Raw genomic sequence first — 18,169 nt, forward strand, 5'->3', positions numbered from 1 at the left:
CTGCATGAGTCTGAGAAATGCCTGTCTCCCGTTAATTAGCCTGGGGCTGTGCAGTCTCCTGTTGCCAGATGGAGACTTGCTATACAAGAAGATGGCCAGAAAATCGCAAAGATCATGTGAGGGCATAGTTGGAAAAGTTGGATAAAAGACCCCAAGAACGATGCAAAATAAGAACCTGAACGAATTGGCAGCTAATGCAATCAACATATCATGATTCTTTAGATTTGCTAAGGGCAGTTTATGAATTATAATTGGCCGGCTGTGGTTAAGCAAAGTTGCGGGACCACACAGCCGCAGCTCAGGTGTGATCCATTTAACATGTGTATATGTTATGTATAGGTGACAAGGTTTGGCAATTACATTAAATGCCTGAGAGAAAGCATTGCCATATTGTTTAAGTGTCAGTCAAAGAAGTGCTCAATAAAATAATAATCAGAGGGGGTAGAGTTAGGAGCTGGGAATTATGGTGACTCAGTAGCCTTATTCCAGCATCTGGAAGGGTCACTTGGGCAGATGGGGCGCTGAGTTTGAGGAATTATCAGAGTAGAGACAGAAAAAGTAAGAGCCTCATGGTTAAGAAATAGTAACACATGGACGGTCTAAGGCCAACTCATTATTGCAAAAGATATGTCAGCGTACCTTCTTTAACAAGCTGAGAAGGTTGTAGCTTGAAGGGCCAGAGGAAATTGCAGTATCCACATCATTCCATTCAGCAGCTGGTATCTCCCATGGTGGCATACATAGTACATGACCAGGTAGAAAACGACAACTCTCTGGCACTCTATGGATCTGGATCACTGTGGTCATGAAACAGAGGACCGTTTCCCATGGACTCCTGATACGCTTGCGTGAGGCATCAATGTTTGGGAGTAAATCATATACTTACGCATTCCCAAATTGAACCACAATGAGCTCCTCTGTGTACTACTGGGCAGTGGGTTTCTGAATCTTCACTATTGCTGACCTATATTGTTGCCTTCATGCGCTTTAGATCACAATTCGGCACTAATCTGCCTGCCTGTACCTGGACCTTGTTTTGGCCTGACTTGCTGTCTGGATTTAATGCTGGTTTTCACCCATTGGTAATATTTTCTTCTGCCTACCTTTTTGACATTTCATGCAAACAACTTATTAGGTCATTGTCTCATCTCTACTGGCTCTGCTGCCTGTGAATTGGGAATGTTTTATTGTTTCCTTTCTTGAACTACAGAAAGTGTACACCGGCTTCACCGACTTGCACTCCATCTGCTGAATCCTTTAGTAGACATGCCAGTGGGTAGGCCTATTTTATCTACAGCTCATTGAACCCATTTCTTCAAGTTGAGGCGGACATATCTAGGTACAGAGACTCAGACATACTAAGGAGGGGTTTCTGAAAAGCCACTAAGGTTTAATGCTAGCTACCAGTTCTTCTCATGTGCAGAGCATAAGCGTACTGTTGAGATAATCTGAGATATCGGTACGTTTTATTGTGTTGCCTTGCTGAAACCACATTTACCTATTTTGTTTTCTTTTAGCTTTGTACAGATCGTGTGCAAAATTCCTCCCCACCATTCTATGATTAAACAGCATGGGACATCAGGAAGAAGGTTTTAAAGGGACGTCCTTGTGTCCCTCCGGACCATGACCGAGAGAAAACCAAGCTATATAATTCGTCATGAAGGTGCCATGCATTAGATTAAATATTAAAATCGCTGTAGACATTAAAGATTGTAAGCCAAAACAAAATGATTCAAATTATGAGCCGTACAGTCAGCAATATATGCACAATAATCAGTGGGCTATAACGGGTCATTGAGAAGAGTTTGTGGGTATGTGAGTGCACTCGGTACACACATAGAGTATCAGAAGGGAGCACTAGAAGGGCAAAATGGCAACATGTGTGGCTCCTTGTATCTCATTCTAGTAAGGCTACACCACCTCTTCACACATGAAATCTACGGTGAAAAAACAACTTTTATTCGGGCGGGGAGGGGCGGTACTTTTAGAGCAAAGAGAGTGCCAACATCACCTAGAAGCCAGGTTTCAAAAAGACTGATTATAGATAGAATTACTTTTATAATACACATGCAATTGTAATGTGCAGTTCAGTAAGTGAGACAAACTTGCCTTGGTACCAAAGGAAGAAAGGCAAAGGTGCTGTAATGCAGAAAGATATGTGAGACTGAAATTCTATCAAGCCCCTCCCCCCAAATAAAGGACAGGCACAAGACACATGATTGTTCAGATGAGAAGCATAGAGCCACAGACCATTCAAACTTTCGGGTTATGTTTGGGTCCGAGCCATATTAACCTTAATCACACCTTTGGCACAGCAGCTGCACTAGATGTCTGTGTTTTCACACCATCAGTGATATATAACTTTGTGATCATAGGTGGCCACACCCCTTGCAAGCAAAACTATGTCTGCCACATGCGATCAAGAATCACAGTAACCCTAATGTAATGAGTGTAGGCAGGATGAACAAAGGAACTGCACGCGTCAGAGTGTAGAAAACAGATGTTGCTTTTCTTTCAGCTCTGTGCCCTTATATTGGCTCCTTACACCAGACAAATACACACACCCTGGAACCACAGTTTTGTCAAGTTTCGTTTGGTGGTCCCCTCCCTGTTATCATAATTGCAGATTGATGGTGTTCTCAAGCGCTGCTTTTCCGTGTCCTTGATTTCTCAGTCCAAGTATTGAAGAGTTTCACACTTTTCCGACTATTGTAGGTTAAAGGGCTGAACGTTTGGTACTCCTGGATTCTGAGTTCCATCTTCTGTACTGCTACAGGGCTGCTGGCAATCATTGGGTTTCCTTTGGCAGCGCCTTGTACAGACAAAACCTCTGGGCCATACAATTCAAATAGTGATTTAAATTTGGGATTTCTGTGCCACCAGTTCACTGGTATTTGTGGGAAGGGGATTGAGAGACTGGCATGACACAAAAATGGTAAAGCCAAAGTGTCATTGTATACTAGTTCTAAAAAAAAGTATCATGCACCCTCCCCATTGACTTTTGATATAGAAAGCAAAGATATGAATTGCTCAATTATGAGATTACTTTTAGCTTCTACTCTAATTACTGCCATGTTTAGAATCATGAACAATCAGATATTATTTTGCGTTGGAAAACAGTGTTTATTTTGGGTTGCAAAAATCTGTGGTACAATCAATTCAGATTTCTTACATCATTTTAAAGTTCTTGATTCGAATCAGTTCATGGACTGCCCACTAAATACATATCAATTTTGAAGTCTTGAATTGTTAGCCCAATTTACATTTCTGTCTTAGATCCATTTGTGCAGTCTGCCCAACAATTTACAGAAATGTACAGTCTTGGATTGCTTGCCCAATTTACATCTCTGTATTAAATGCATTCTGGGCAACTTAAAGTTTTTTTTTCAAATGCATGTTTCGAATGAATAGGCCTTTCTCAAAGCTACAAAATTACTTCTTTATATGTGGTATTTGAGAAGAATTTTCATATTGATAAAAACCAGATGAAATGTAATATAGTATGATCATAGTAAGATATTGGGAGAGAAAAAAACTTAAAAAGAAAACATTTCATTCATGTTCATGAATTTTGCTTCAAAATATTGGGCCTCATTACGCATCCGGTGCTACCGGTGGGTCGTTGGCGACCCGTAAAGTATGACCGGTGCCTGACTTCCCGGTGCCACCGGGCTATTACAAATCCGGCAGACGGGAAATCAGGCGCCGGTAACTTTGTTAATCCCCATTTCCATAGAGTCCCATAGGACTCTATGGTAGTGGGCACAGGGGCATTTTGTTAACAGTGCCATGCTTCCATGGCAGCTTTGCTTACCGTGACCGCTGTGCATGGCAGGGTCAGACCTGTCGGGCATAGCAGCTCCGCAAAGCAAACCAGTAGTTTGCCAGTCTGGAAACTAGGGTGCTGGTAAGCTTACCGGCACCCTTATTTCCAGACAGGCACACTCGGCATGTGGCCCATTGTGTAATTTCTAACCTCATTGATTTAATATCTAATCCTTTTGAATGTTTAATTTAGTTGAGGAGCCTAATCTTAGTGATTTTGGTCATTTCCATTCTGATTGTTCAAGTATCTGTTTGTTTAATTGGACCAACAAGAATTGGCACTTGATCATATTAAGGTATGCAAAGTACTGTTGAAATGGCATATGGTAATAGATTTTATATATGTATTCAATTACAGGGAAAACAATGCATTTTTGGCACCAACATGCTTACAATACGATGTAACATTGATTTGCAGAGCAGAGGACCAGTGTCCTTAACAAAGGCTGAGAGGCGTTGGATAAAGACCAGATGATGCAGGGGAGAAATAAACATGAACCAGGGACAAGGACAGTAGAGCATGATATAGGAACAGGATAATGGGTGAAGTGGTACGTTTTAGGATGAAGGGGTGAGTGATATGGATAGGTGCCATGGGGTTGTCATAGAGAGGTAGAGGGAGAGGAGAATAGGGACATGTGGTTGTGTAGCATGCTATCCAAGTGGTGTTTCAGAAAGCTAGGAGGTCAGATGTAAATAAAGATAGAGTGGGAGTAGTGTGGAGAGGAAGAGTATTCCAGAGTAAGAGAGAAAGAGGAGGAAGAGAGCAGAAATGAGAGGGGGTGCAAAGGGCACATGAGGTAGCACAGAGGTGAGCCGAAGGGCTTTGTAGGGAGCAAGGGCAAGAGTAGGGAGTAAGAAATGCTGATAGGTAATGTGGGTCAAGACGACGGATAAGGCAATGGGCTGGGGAGGTGGAGGTGTAGCGGGGAAGGTTGAAGAATGTATGAACAGCAAAGTTGAGAGACTTTGTCAATAGGTGAAAAAGCATAGTTGGGAAGGCCAAAGAATAGACAGGCACATTAGTCAGATCGAGAGATAGTACTAAAAAGGAGATTAGGTTCTTATCAGTTTTGAAGGGAAGAAGATGTCTTATTTTTCTGATGTTGAAGATATTAAGTCTAGACACAGTGGCAGACTTGGAGATGAAGGCTGAGATGTTGTGAGATGGGCCGAAGACGACACCAAGGTTTCAAGCGGGAGCAAAGTAGGAAAGGTAGTCAGAAAAGAAGTATAGCAGATGGGGGCAAAAAGAGATAGCCTGTTTGGATGGGAAATAGGGAACTTCAGTCTTAATGAAGTTGAACATGAGTGAGTGAGATGTCATCCTGTATTTGACGGTGGAAGATAGTTATATATTCTTGACCGTAGCTCATCAGATTTGGAGGAAAAGTTGAAGAAGATCTGAGTATCTTCAGCAAAGTGTTGATAGGAGAAGCCATAGGAGAAGAGCAAGGTGACAAGAACAGAGTTATAGAGAGTGAAGAGATGTGGACCCAGGACTGACCCTTGGGGAACTGAAACAGTAACAGTAAGGGGGGTTAGTGGGGAGGTAAGGCTGTTCCAGGACACCTGGAAGTGTCTGAGTCAAGATATGCAGCAAACCAAGCGAGGCCTTGTCCCTGACGCATAGGGGAGTTAGTGTTGAGAGAAGGTCAGAATCATGGACGTTATTGAAGGGAACAGAGGGGACGAGAAGAATACGAATAGATAAACGGTTAGCATGATGAGAAGAAGAGATGTAGTTGCTGACACTGAGGAAAGCTGACTCGAGTTCAGAGGTTGGGAGCCAGATTGAAGAGGATCACGGATGTTGTGTGTGTCAAGGAACTCAATGAGTCGGTTGACAATTGCACGCGCTAGGATTCTGGAATAGTGAGGTAGAAGACAGACAGGAGGAAAGTTGGCAGGACAGTTAGGATCTAGGGCAGGTTTCTTAAGGATACGGATGACAGTAGCCAATATGGTAATGTCAAGAGAGGAGTTGAAGAGGGAAGTAAGATATGGAACAACACTGAGAGCAATGAGTTTCACTATGTTTGGGGAAGAGGGCCAATGGAGGCACACGAAGGGTTAACCCTGAGGAGAAGGCCAAGAATCCAATGGGGCAAGTGGGGGCAAAGGAAAACATTGTCACAGGAGAGGAGGGTAGAGGTGGTGAAGAAACGTGTGCAGGTGGAATTGATAGAAGGTCATTTGTGAGGGTGTTTTGAATGTTGGAATTTCTTTAAGCAACATAGAGAGCTGGATCATTAGCAGAAAGAGTAGAGGAGATGGAGGAGGGTTTAGGAGGTAAGGGAATTGAGTTGAGGGATTTTTAGAGGTGCCTACATTGAGAAGAAATGAGAAAGAAAGAAGTCATGTTTGGGAGCGGAGTAGTATTAAAGAGCAGTCAAGCAGAGTTGGAGATTTGAGGAGTGTGAAGATCTTTGCCATGGTTTATCCTCATTGTTGTTTTCAGGGTTTGAATGGTAGGTCTAATCCAAGGCTGTGGAGTGGAGGGTTCAAGCGTGAATGTAGTAAGAGGGAAGTGAAAGGAGAAGGGAGTGTTAAGAGCAACATTAACGTTAGTGAAGGCTTCATCAGTAGATGGAACTATGAATTCTTTATTGTAGAAGAGAGAGTGGTGTAGGTCAGAGAGGTAAACAGGGCATTTGGAGGAGGGAAACTTGTGCTTGCTAATGGAAGTGGTAGATGGAGAGATTGGTGTGGAAGTAGGAGTGGAGATTGAGGCAAAGATGATGGAATGATCAGAGGGAAAAGGAGATGTGGAGGTATTAGAGGCAGAGAGTTGAGAGGAGATGAGAATAAGGTCAAGGGAGTTACCATCTGAATGGGTGGGCAGAAAGTGGAAAGAAGAGAGTGAGTGGTTAAGGAGAAGAGGGCAAATGTCAGTGGATAGAGTGGAGAGAGTGGGGAAATTAAAGTCACCAGTGACAATAAGGTGCTGATGGGTAGGAAGGGAGTCAATTAGTTGGGAGTGTTGGCCAATAAATCTACCAGCGGGACCAGGTGAATCTAATATGAATGCCATACGGATTGGTGATTGAGTATTCAAAAGAGGAAGAAATAGTGTGAGATAGAAGAGTAGAAGAGATAGAAAGACTGGATGTTGTGAACAGTCCTACCCTGCCACCCCTAACAGTTGGGAGGTGCAAATGGGTGAAGGTGTAGGTAGGGGTGTGAAGGGTAGCAATGTTTGCAGAATGAGAAGGATAAATCCAGGTTTCTGTAAGGGTAATGAGGTCAATAGAGGGAGAATGGGAAAGAAGGGAGCCAGAGGTAAAGGGAGTCTTGTTACAGACAGATTTCACATTCCAAATAGCAATATAAAAAGAGAGTGAGATGTAGAAGCATACTGATGTTGAGACTGCAGAGTAGAGAGGTCATTGGGGTAGATTTAAGAAGAGGAAGTGTGATGAAAGTTAGGTTTGGAGGTTTATGAGTGAATAGTTGAGCGATAAGGGAGTGGCATAGAGGGAAAGAGATGATGGGCATAGGAAGAGAGTTGAAATGTTTTTTTTCAGAGGAGAATAAAGAGAGAAGTAGAAGAGCAAGGTAGAGATAGTAATAGCAGTGCATGGTGAGGGCGGGGCTATGCAAAGACGTAATTGGTACTGAGAAGCAAGCAGCAGGACATAGCAAAACAACAGCTCAAAGACAAAGAGGCAAAAAGGCTGGAGGAAGGACTTGAGGTTGGACCTTAGCTGTTTGCTCTTTGTTGGGTCACCCGGGGCTGAGTTGCCCCAAAGCAAGGAGTTAAGCACTGGAAGTGTTGAGGAGCATCCAATGGTGGGAAGGGGAGAATTAAAATAGGAATTATTTTAACATACTTTCTTATTCAAGTGGTAGCAACATTCTCCATGTTTCCTTGTATAATGATCTTAGCGTGCCATCTGTATAATGGTGGATATGCGCTATTTATAATGCGCATCATTACGTGTGACATCATCGTATGTGGCATCAACAAATTTACTGTATGAGTTCATCCTCCGTCACATTTTAAATACTAGAGTCTCTATAAGAGAATAGTAATCCTTGTTCCAAACAGTTAGTTGATTATCATCTTAATAATTATGTGCAATATCCATTTGCCTATTGTAATAAAATAATATTGTTTTCAATACAAAATGTAATTTGTACTGAAAATGTAATATAACCTAGTTCTTATTCTCAATTATATGCATTGTAATTAAGTGACAAAATAATGATTTATTGATATACATTGATAATGTGAATATTGACAAATCGGTTATTTTGATGCCTGATATATGTTAAAAACTGAATGTTTATTAATTCATTTTGTTTCCTTTTTACTGTATGATATGCAACAAGAAAATAATGAAAGGGCTGATAATCATTAATAGTTGTCTATGTAATAGTGGATGACCCATTGAATAAGGAGTTCCAATACAAATCATTCTTGGCAATCATGGCCCATGTTGGTTGTTATGTCTCTTTAACAATGTTGTAAAATTTGTCTTGCTTTGTTATGATTCTTTTTGTATTTTTTCTATCAATAGCTGAGTATACATACCAATAATAACAGATATCATTGCATTCTCCCATTAGTTAAACTACAAATGTGTGTCAATTTTCTATGATTTGCATGGAAACTCATAAGTATTTTTTCACTTAATAGGCTTTGCCAACTATAATGAAAGTTTTGGATTGGATTGTATTTTTTATTCTTTAAAACAGTCTGTCTGTTTGCCTCCCCAAATGTGTGTTTACTTTGGATAGCTTTTACAATGACTACAATAGAGTGTTACTTAATATTTATCAGGTATCATTTCATAAGAACACATGCATTGCTTTATATGATATGATATGATATATGATATGATATGATGTGGCATTTATAATGCGCCTGTACACAAGTGTTTCTAAGCGCGACAGGACAAGGAGGGGGAAACAAGGGAGGACAAAATAAGGATCTTACTAGGCTTTATGTGATTAAGATTGCTCATTTGCAGAGAAGAGGGAAGGGGAGAAGTGCCAGTGGGGAAGGGAAGGGGGAAGTGCAGTTAACTCACAAGTGTATAGAGAAGGGACTGTAGGGTTGCAGATATAGACCCTTAAGTGCTGAGAAGCCTGAAGGCAGTGCAAGGGCAACTGGACATGCAGGAGTCTGGGCCCAAGTTCAGAGGGTGACCAGGTGACCAGTGTGCAGAGCAGGCAGGTGCATCAACAGGGGAGAGGAAGAGAGAAAGCAGAAGTGAAAGGAAGGGCTTGAGTTGCTTCCAGAAATGCAGGTGGTTCTGCTCAAGTTTGAGAGAGGCAGGGAGGCTGTTACAGAGACGCCCTTGATGAGGAGATAGATCTGCGCCCAACTCTTTGCTTGGAAAAGCTTCTGACCCTCAGAGAGTTGGAGGTGGATGAGTGGAGAGCTCGAGAAGGAAGATGTTATGTACCAGAAAGTTGAAGGTCCAGTGTTCCCAGGCCCCACAAAGCCTTGTGGACAATGCAGAGGGGATTGAGGTTGATAGTTGCAGCCACGGGGAGCCAGTGAAGAGATTTCAGAGCTGGAGAGGTACGATCCATGGGCTTGAGGCCAAGGACAAGTCTCAAAGTCCTGTTCTGGATAACCTGCAAAGGTTGAAATGTAGAGGCAGGAACATTTAGAAAGAGACTGTTGCAATAGCCCAGCCTAGAGAGGATCAGAGCTCTTGAGATAGTGAGCTTCTGGGGGAAAGTGATAAAAGGAATAATACCCCTCGCCTGCTCCCCTGAGGAGGTGCATTTGATAGTTTGACTTCTTAGAGGCATCAGCGATGTGAGGAGAGAAGGAGAGGGTGGAGTTGTAGATGACATCAAGGTTCTTAGCCTCACTGGAAGGAGCAGGAAGAGCGCCCAGAGTGGGCAGCGAGAGAGAGAGAGATAGAGAGAGAGAGAGACAGAGAGAGAGAGAGAGAGAGAGAGAGAGAGAAAGAGAGAGAGAGAGAGAGAGAGAGAGAGAGAGAGAGAGAGAAGGGAAAGGAGGACGTGGTGTCCGAATCGGGGGGATCTCAGTCTTACTGGCATTAAGGCAGAGAACATTGGCGTCACACCATTCTTGAATTGTGGCCAAACAATCTGGTATGAGAGAAGAAGAAGAGGTGGCTGAGGAGAGCTTGAAAGAGACCTGAGTGTCATCCGCATAACATTGAAAATTGGAGCAGAAAGTAGTGATGCAGTGGGCAAGAGGTCCCAGGTAGTGGTTGGAGAGCCAGGGAGAGAGGTTAGATACTGGGGGAACACCACAAGTGGAGAGAGAGATAGAAGAGAAGAAAGAACCCAGTTGGAGCTGAGAGGTTCAGTCGGTGAGAAAGGAGGTCAACCAGGCCAGGGCCTGATCAGTAATACTAAGGTTGTCCCGGAAATGATTGAGCAGGATGGCATGGTTGGCCATGTCAAAAGCAGAGGATAGATCAAGGAGAATTAGCACAGAAGGGAATTTAGAGTCAAGATTGGAGAGCAAGTCTTCACAGGTGTTCAGGAGAACAGTTTTGTGCTTCTGACAGCTCTGAAGCCAGACTTGTGGACATGGAGACAACCAACAGATTCAGTATGTAGATTAAGCTGGATGATTGCCAGCTTTTCCAAGAGTTTGCCCTGGAAAGGAGTGATGGAGATCGAATGATAGCAGAGAGGAAGGATCGGTAGAGGGCTTCTTTAGAAGGGGGTGCACACTTCACTTCACACCTTCATGTTCCCAGATGTATCTTGCTTCAAGCCTTCTCAGTTGTAATTATCTAATGCCTCTGAACCCACGGGGGCCCGTTTTAATCAGTAACATGTCATAAAAGGATGGGGATGCAGAATAACTCTTACACCAAATAAAAAGACCGATGCAGGAAGTTGGCAAAAAGTCTCCTGCAACTGTTTTATTTTCAATTGTCTAAAACAGGGAGTTACAACGGACATCAATGGACGTTTGATCGTGCTTTCAATCATTTTGCATAAAAAACACATTTATATAGCAAAAATGTGTCATACATGATGTCATACTATGTGGCAAACTAAGAAAAACCTACGGGGAGTGGTGATTGGCTTAACAGGAACATCTAAGTATACTTTCTTAAAGGGATAGAGTTGTGATTGGGTCTCTGCAGTTAGGTGGACAACTTATGCCCAGCCCTAGAGCAAGTCATCTTAATCAGTTACTAGATACTTGGTACACCATTGGCTATCAAACTATAAGGACCTTTGTTATATGGCCTTCTACAATTGGTTGGCACGCTTGTACCCTTCTGGAACATTCGGTTCACTAGGATCATGTAAGCTGGTATCCCACGTGCCAGCGAGTGGACTTGACCGTGTCTCCCCACCCAGTTAGCCCAACATCTCTCATCACTCATTCTGTCTGCGATTCAGATTGTCTTTGAACTTGCCCTTGCAAAGTATCACTGCTCCTGAGAATTAAAGGGAGTATAGGCACACTCTTATCGTAGTTCAGGTGCGTACGCCCAACTCCGATTTCCATCCTTGACTCACGTGACTAGAGACTTTATTTTGGCCTGTTTTACAGCATTTAATTGTCTTGAATTAATGAACTTGCCACTCATGATGTTCTTTCTTGCATCTTAACCAGGGCTGATTCAGCTTCTCACGTTCACTGTTCTTCAGGAATAGATATGCGGTTCTTGGCAACTCCATCCTTTGACACCAGGCCAGACAGCTATTCCAGGCCTTTCCTCGATCTTCAGCTGCTTTCTTACTGCGTCACAGCTTTCTGATCCTTCTTTCTTCACGGGTCTGAACTTACTAAATATGTGACATTGATGTCCAGAATTCTATATAGCTGCATCACCACCTGCAGTCTATGTACTACGTATAGCTAGCCTTTAAGATTTCTGAGTCTACTTGCATTGCTGCATCTGCACAGTTATAAAATGGCTTGCATTTTCTGCAGTGCTCTTCACACGTGCAATCTTCATTCCGCATATGAAAGTTTACTCGATTCTTCGTCATCAGATTCTATGAGGTCTAGGCATCTTCTACTACAACCATTCTTCTCAGTGTGTTACATTCATTTCTTGTGAAGTCAACAGCCTCCTTTTCTCTCATCTTCACATTGCTTTGGGGACCTCCTCCAAGAGATTGTCATCTCTACAAGTGCACAGCATATCATTGGCTCTCAAACTATAAGGCCCTCCGTTATACAGCCCTCTACAATTGGTTGGCATGCTTGTACCTTTCTGGAACACTCGATTCCCTAGCAGCACGTAACCTGGTACCGCAGGTGCTGGTGGGTGGACTTGACCGTACCTCCCCACCGAATTAGACCTGCATCTCTCATCACTTGAGCCTTCTGCCATCAGATTGTCTTTGAAATTGGCCTTGTAGTAGCTTTTCTTCTCTGAGAACAAAAGGGAGTGTGAGTATGTTCTTATCAAGGTTCAGGTCTGCATGCCCACTTCTATTTCCATCCTGGACTCACGTGACAGGAGACCGTGAATCGGCCCATATTATAGCATTTATTTGTTTTGAATAAAGAAACTTGCCAATCATGGTGTTCTCTCTTTGCAACTTAACAAGGAATGCCTCAGCGTCTCACATTCACTGTTCTTCAAGGATTGATAACCAGTTTTGGGTGCCTTAGCCTTTGACATCAGGCCAACCATCCTTTCTTTGGTCCATCTTCGAGCTTCAGCTTATTTCTTTGCTGTGACACACACATACCTATCCATCCTTCTTTCTCCAGGGGTTGAGCTTACTAAAATTGTGACATCGAATATCCAGATTTTATATATATATTGGCAGCACCGCCTGTAGTCTATTCACTACATGTAGCCAGCCTTTATGACTACTTAGTATGCTTGTGTTACAGCATAGTACAGTTATAAAACTGTTTGTATTTTCTGCAGTGTTTATTTACATGTGCAATCTTCACTCCGCACATGAAAGTCTTCTCAATTCTTTACTTCACCATCAGATTCTATATGGTCTATGCATTCTCTCTTCTTCAGCCACTCTTCTCATTGTGTCACACCCATTTCTTGTGACATCACCAGCCTCTTTTTTTCTCATCTTCACACTTCTTTGGGGATCTCCCTCAGAAGACCATCATCTCTATGGGGAAAAATCATATAGGGTTTTCTCAGTGGATACCTTGTCTCAAAGGCTCTTCATGTGATCGGCACCATTACTGACTTTGCAAATGTCGCGATTTCCAGTTTCCAACATATAGGCAGAATAGGGGCGTGACTTCCTGCAGAGGCATTCAGCTGCTCCTCTACACCGGCATCAGTCAAAAGTTTACAAAGACTAGAACGCAGTGTTGGTTTATCGCTTCTAGGCATCTCCATTGCTCCATCTCTCTTCCTCGTCTCAGTACTTCAGAGGGAGGGGGAAGTAAAATAAGGCATTTGGCTGGACCTGGGATTTCTTCCTCTATGTCACAATAAGCCCTACAAGTATGTAGCACAGGTTTATGGGTGTCATGTTGAATTAAGGTTGCCAGGTTATTTTGCTCTATGGTTTTCCTACATCTCTGGAGATGGTATTCCCCTATGTGGTCCTCTCGCAGATGGCCATCCGCAGGGTGAGAGGCAGATAAGCGAAGCTTTGTTCCAGAGAATCAGTGGAGATATCACTAGATTTGTCGCACTACTCAAAATATTTCAGTTTTATAATATGTTAACTTGCAGAGGTACCACTTCAAAGCATATATGAGACATATATACAAAAAATAGGAATCATGGTATGAGGTTACACAACCAAGTAGCCTACTTTCTTACCGTCAATATCTGATATTTGAGTTGAGAGTTGGGTTACATAGTGTGGGTGACGCTTTTGCTAAGGCACCATTGGCTATGGGCATTCTGGTGCCTGAACGTTCATATTACAACCAACATAAAATTGCAGTAGCTTGTGCCTTTTTAGTTCCTGGGAAGATGGGAATTGCCTGTGTGCACAGCTAAAACTCTTCTGAGTGGCACCCACAGGGAAGCGGGGCAAGTGCACATGCGCACGGCTTAGGGGGAACATTGGAGGCTCATTTGAGCCTGATCTGAGTTTTAGGGGCTGGGCTAAGCCTTTATTTGGTTTGTCCACCATTTTGCAAATCAGCTCACCTGCCTGATCAGCATATGCGACTAGTGCTGGTAAGCAGTGGCGTCGCCAGGAATCAAATTTAGGATGGCACAGACATGGCCAAAGACAAAAGTAGTGGGGCACAGACAAAAGAAAGGGGAGAACATGTTCACTGCTCGTCTTAGGTAGGGGGGGGCTCAAGGGGGGCACAGGGTTTCACACGGGGGGCCTCGGCCCCCCAGCCCCCCCTAGCGACGCCACTGCTGGTAAGTAATATAGATGTGTGTATGATGCTTCTATGTGTGAAAGAAATATTTGCCTTCACTGAAATCACAACATTTAGTATGATTGTTTCACTCATGACCGAATATTCTGCAGGTAAACCATGACTTTGAAATATTGAAACATTGACAGGAATATATGGTTCCTAGACAACTTCTCTCGGCCTTATATGTACAGTTTTCTTCAATGCAGGGCTCCCTGCACTAACAACATTGGCTGTTTGAAGGGTATAAATGTTCTGAAGCTGAATGCCATTGAGTCTGTATATGTATTTTTCTCAGGAAGTGTGGTTCTGTCAAATGTGAGGTTTAGCATCTTTAACAGGGGGTGGGTGTCTATATGGATTCCTCACATGACCATCCTCTCCCATGTGATGGGGATAATTGTGTGTGACCAGGAGATCCCCTGTACACCGCCTGACAGCCCATCACCCTCCATCTTGGTAAGTTACACAGCCCCTTTGTCAGTCCACTCGCAGTCCCCAGAACAGTTAAGGGACTAAATCAGAGAACATATTGCTGTAGAGATGCTAGTTCAAGATGTGGTGATGTCATCATCTCCTATAAACCTGGCGAATTTTACAACTATTTAAGAACAACGCTGTGCTAAAAATGGCAAGCCATGTGTGGCAAGCCAGTAGTAGCACTTAGACCAGAGGACATGTTTGACAGTTGTTTTTATTGAAATTAAAGGAAAACGCCCCACTAACCGTACTTCCAAAAAGGAGTTCCCTTCCTAACCAAACTAAACTAAGATGCTTGTTTATAATTTAAAATAAAAAATAGTTTGCGGTCCAAGCCTATCTACGAAACTGGCCTACCACTTAGCAAAAAGGTAAAAGATATAGATTGATTGCCCTGCACTCAGGGTTCTTCGCAGAGTTATCTCTGTCTGTTCCAGGAATGCCTCCTGGGTCTCGATCCAATGGTTAGAAGGAAACAAAAGTTCCTTTCAAAGAAAACAGTTCTGTCAGTCTATCAAAAGCTCCTCAACATTTCCCAAAGTTAAAAAAAGTCTCAAGTTCCTGAAAAAAACTAAGGGGCCAATTCATGGAACAAACGTGCGCCTAAAATCCCAGCGCAAGCAGGCGCAAGGAAACGCAAGCGTGAGAAAGCAAGCGCATGCGCACGCATGCGATTCAAGGAAGGCGCTGCGCTACTTTCCCACTGGTTGTGCGCCAAATCCGTGCATGGCGCACGCTGGGGCACACGTCTCCAAACAGCATGCGCTAAGCGCGCAGCCAAAGCGCACATAGCGCGGCACACATAACAAAAGTAGGCGGAACAGGGGGCGTAACATGCGGAATGGGGAATAACACGTGAAAAAGAAGGCGTAACTGGGGAAGTACTGCAGGGAACTACACAGAACGCCCACACGCACGTGAACATCCCATATTCATGGATTCAAATACGGGAAACCCGCGCACGGCAAAAGACGCGCACAGGCGTCAACGCATCCGCCACACGAAGGCAGGCGGAAGTGTCCCCGTGCACAGTATAAAAGTGCGCGCAAACAACAAACACGTACATACAGCTACGATGAATGCCCCATTTGTCGCAGCACTGATCGTGGGACACCGCAGGAGGAGGAGAATAGCCAGGGCATGCATTTTTTCACCACGGACAAGCCTTTTTGGGATGCCTGACGACCAGGTCTATGGCAGGTATAGGTTTCCACCCCGTATCATCCTAGACCTGGTCAGGGAGTGGGAAGATGACCTAACATCCCCCACCGTCTGCTCCCAAGCATTGAGCCCCTTGGAGAAGGTGCTCAATGTCCTGCATTTTTTGGCCACTGGGTCTTTTCAGCGGACTACTGCCATAGTGGGGGGGGGGGGTCTCACAGGCCACACAGTCACGCTGCCTACACCAGGTCTTGGCCATCATGACAGCATGCCCCTCAGTCCGCAGGCACATATAAATGCCCAGAACACCCGCAGAAAGGCAGGCCATTGTCCAGGACTTTTACAGGGTGGCACACTTCCCCAAAGTGCTCGGGGCCATAGATTGCACCCATGTGGCCCTACGTCCACCTAGGGCCACTAAGCACATCTACTGAAACCGCAAGCACTGGCATTCCATCAATGTACAGGTGGTATGCGATGCAAAGGGAATCATCACCTCTGTCTATGCAAACTACCCTGGCTCCACCCATGACAGTTTCATATACAGAATGTTCGCCCTGAGCCAGGCCCTGGAAGCTGGCCAGCATGGCGACACATGGCTCCTAGGTGAGTACAAATGCCCGTGCACATGCATGCATGTCACACACACACACAAATACACAAACCCCAATAATCACAACCATTATCACCTCTACAGGGGACAGTGCCTACCCTCTGAGCAACCACATGATGACGCCAATCCGTAACCCCACCACACCACCCCAGGTAAGATACAACGCGGCCCATATTGCAACCAGGGCCATAGTGGAGCGCACATTCGGAGTGCTCAAGTCACGCTTCCGCTCCCTTGACCGCTCTGGCGGGCAGCTACTCTATGCACCCCCAGTAGTGTGCAGGATCATTGTGGCAGCATGTGTCCAGCACAATGTTGCAACACGGCAGAGCGTACCGGTGGACATGGTGGTGCCCCCACATCCCCAACCACAGGCACAGGCGCTGCCCAGGGGAGGGGATAGGGCACGTGGCGAGGAAGCACAGACCCAGCTTGTGGACAGATTTTCACCTAAACTCCCCACCCTGCGGAGTCCACACAGACCTGGCATATAGCAGGTGACAATCGATGATGACAAAGAGACAGTCAACTGTCACAACCTTACCACCCTGAGATTGTTGCCATGGAATTGCCACATTGTGTGAATCCCAGCTACTTAAACACAAGCAATCCTGTGTGACCAAAAGGCACACATGCAAGGTGTGAATCATACAGACCTTCCAAACAGGCCATGACTATCATGGTATGTCACTCAAACCCTCCAAAACCACAACATGACATGGCAAGCAATAGCCATACACCAACACAGTAACAATAAGGTACACATTGCCATGTGAAAAATGTAAATTGGCATCAGACAATGATGCCTGACATGGAATCAGATGAAATGACTGACCAACAACCTCCCACCCAAAATAAGTCATACCCAAATGCATTCCAAAAGTTGTAGTTGAAACATAATGAATGCCTGTCTACATGCACAATGTGCATTGCAAAATCAACACTGCAGCTACTGTGTGCCGTGTCCACCTCCTGCAACACACTGCTCAGCGCACAGCACAGTGAACAGCCATTGTGTGTGATGAACACCCTGAGCATGACATCTAAGCGACAAACTACATAAAAAACCAAATTAGGCATGTACAGGATACACAAATGGTCAGAGAACATGTGCTGCAGGGACACAGTGGGCACCGGCAGGCAAACAGAGTGTACACGTGGACATGGAAGGGTGGTTGTACATGTAGTCGATCATAGTCTGAGCGTGTGGGTCAGTAGGGACATGCACTCAACATATGCATGTGAAATCAAGTGACCATCAGTGTCGTCTACACATCACATGTGAACATTCAATATGTGTATACCCCAGCATGTCAAACCACAACTATCCCCTCACACCTGAAAGGTAAACACAGCACATGAACAGGCATTGATCAGCAGAATACATCATATACATAGGAAAACACAATTACAATTTCAGGGTGCCCATCACACTGCAGGGCAAGGCAACTATCAACAACAAAACACCCCCCCACCCCTCACAAATCACCACGACCCACTGAACAATTGCATCTGGGTCATTCATCGTACATCCTTGAATTCCACCTGGCCACAGGATCACCCTTCCCCTTTGTCACTATCTCCCACCTTGTGTGTAAAAAATTGCCAGCACCCTCAGAGTCCACCTAGATTTGCAAAAGCACAAAATCCAAGAGAACTCAAAGCAGGACACCACAGAAGCCAAGTTGTAAGCAATATTCAATCAACACTACAGCTAAGTCAATGCCTAGTCTGGGATGCTGAGGAAAACCCTTATTGATGTATTTTTATATCCAGTTCAGTACTCTGGATGACAACCCTTGTATAAC

This window comes from Ambystoma mexicanum, chromosome 6p, assembly GCF_040938575.1.
Source record: "Ambystoma mexicanum isolate Mex_15411 chromosome 6p, UKY_AmexF1_1, whole genome shotgun sequence".
In the NCBI taxonomy this organism is placed as follows: domain Eukaryota; kingdom Metazoa; phylum Chordata; class Amphibia; order Caudata; family Ambystomatidae; genus Ambystoma; species Ambystoma mexicanum.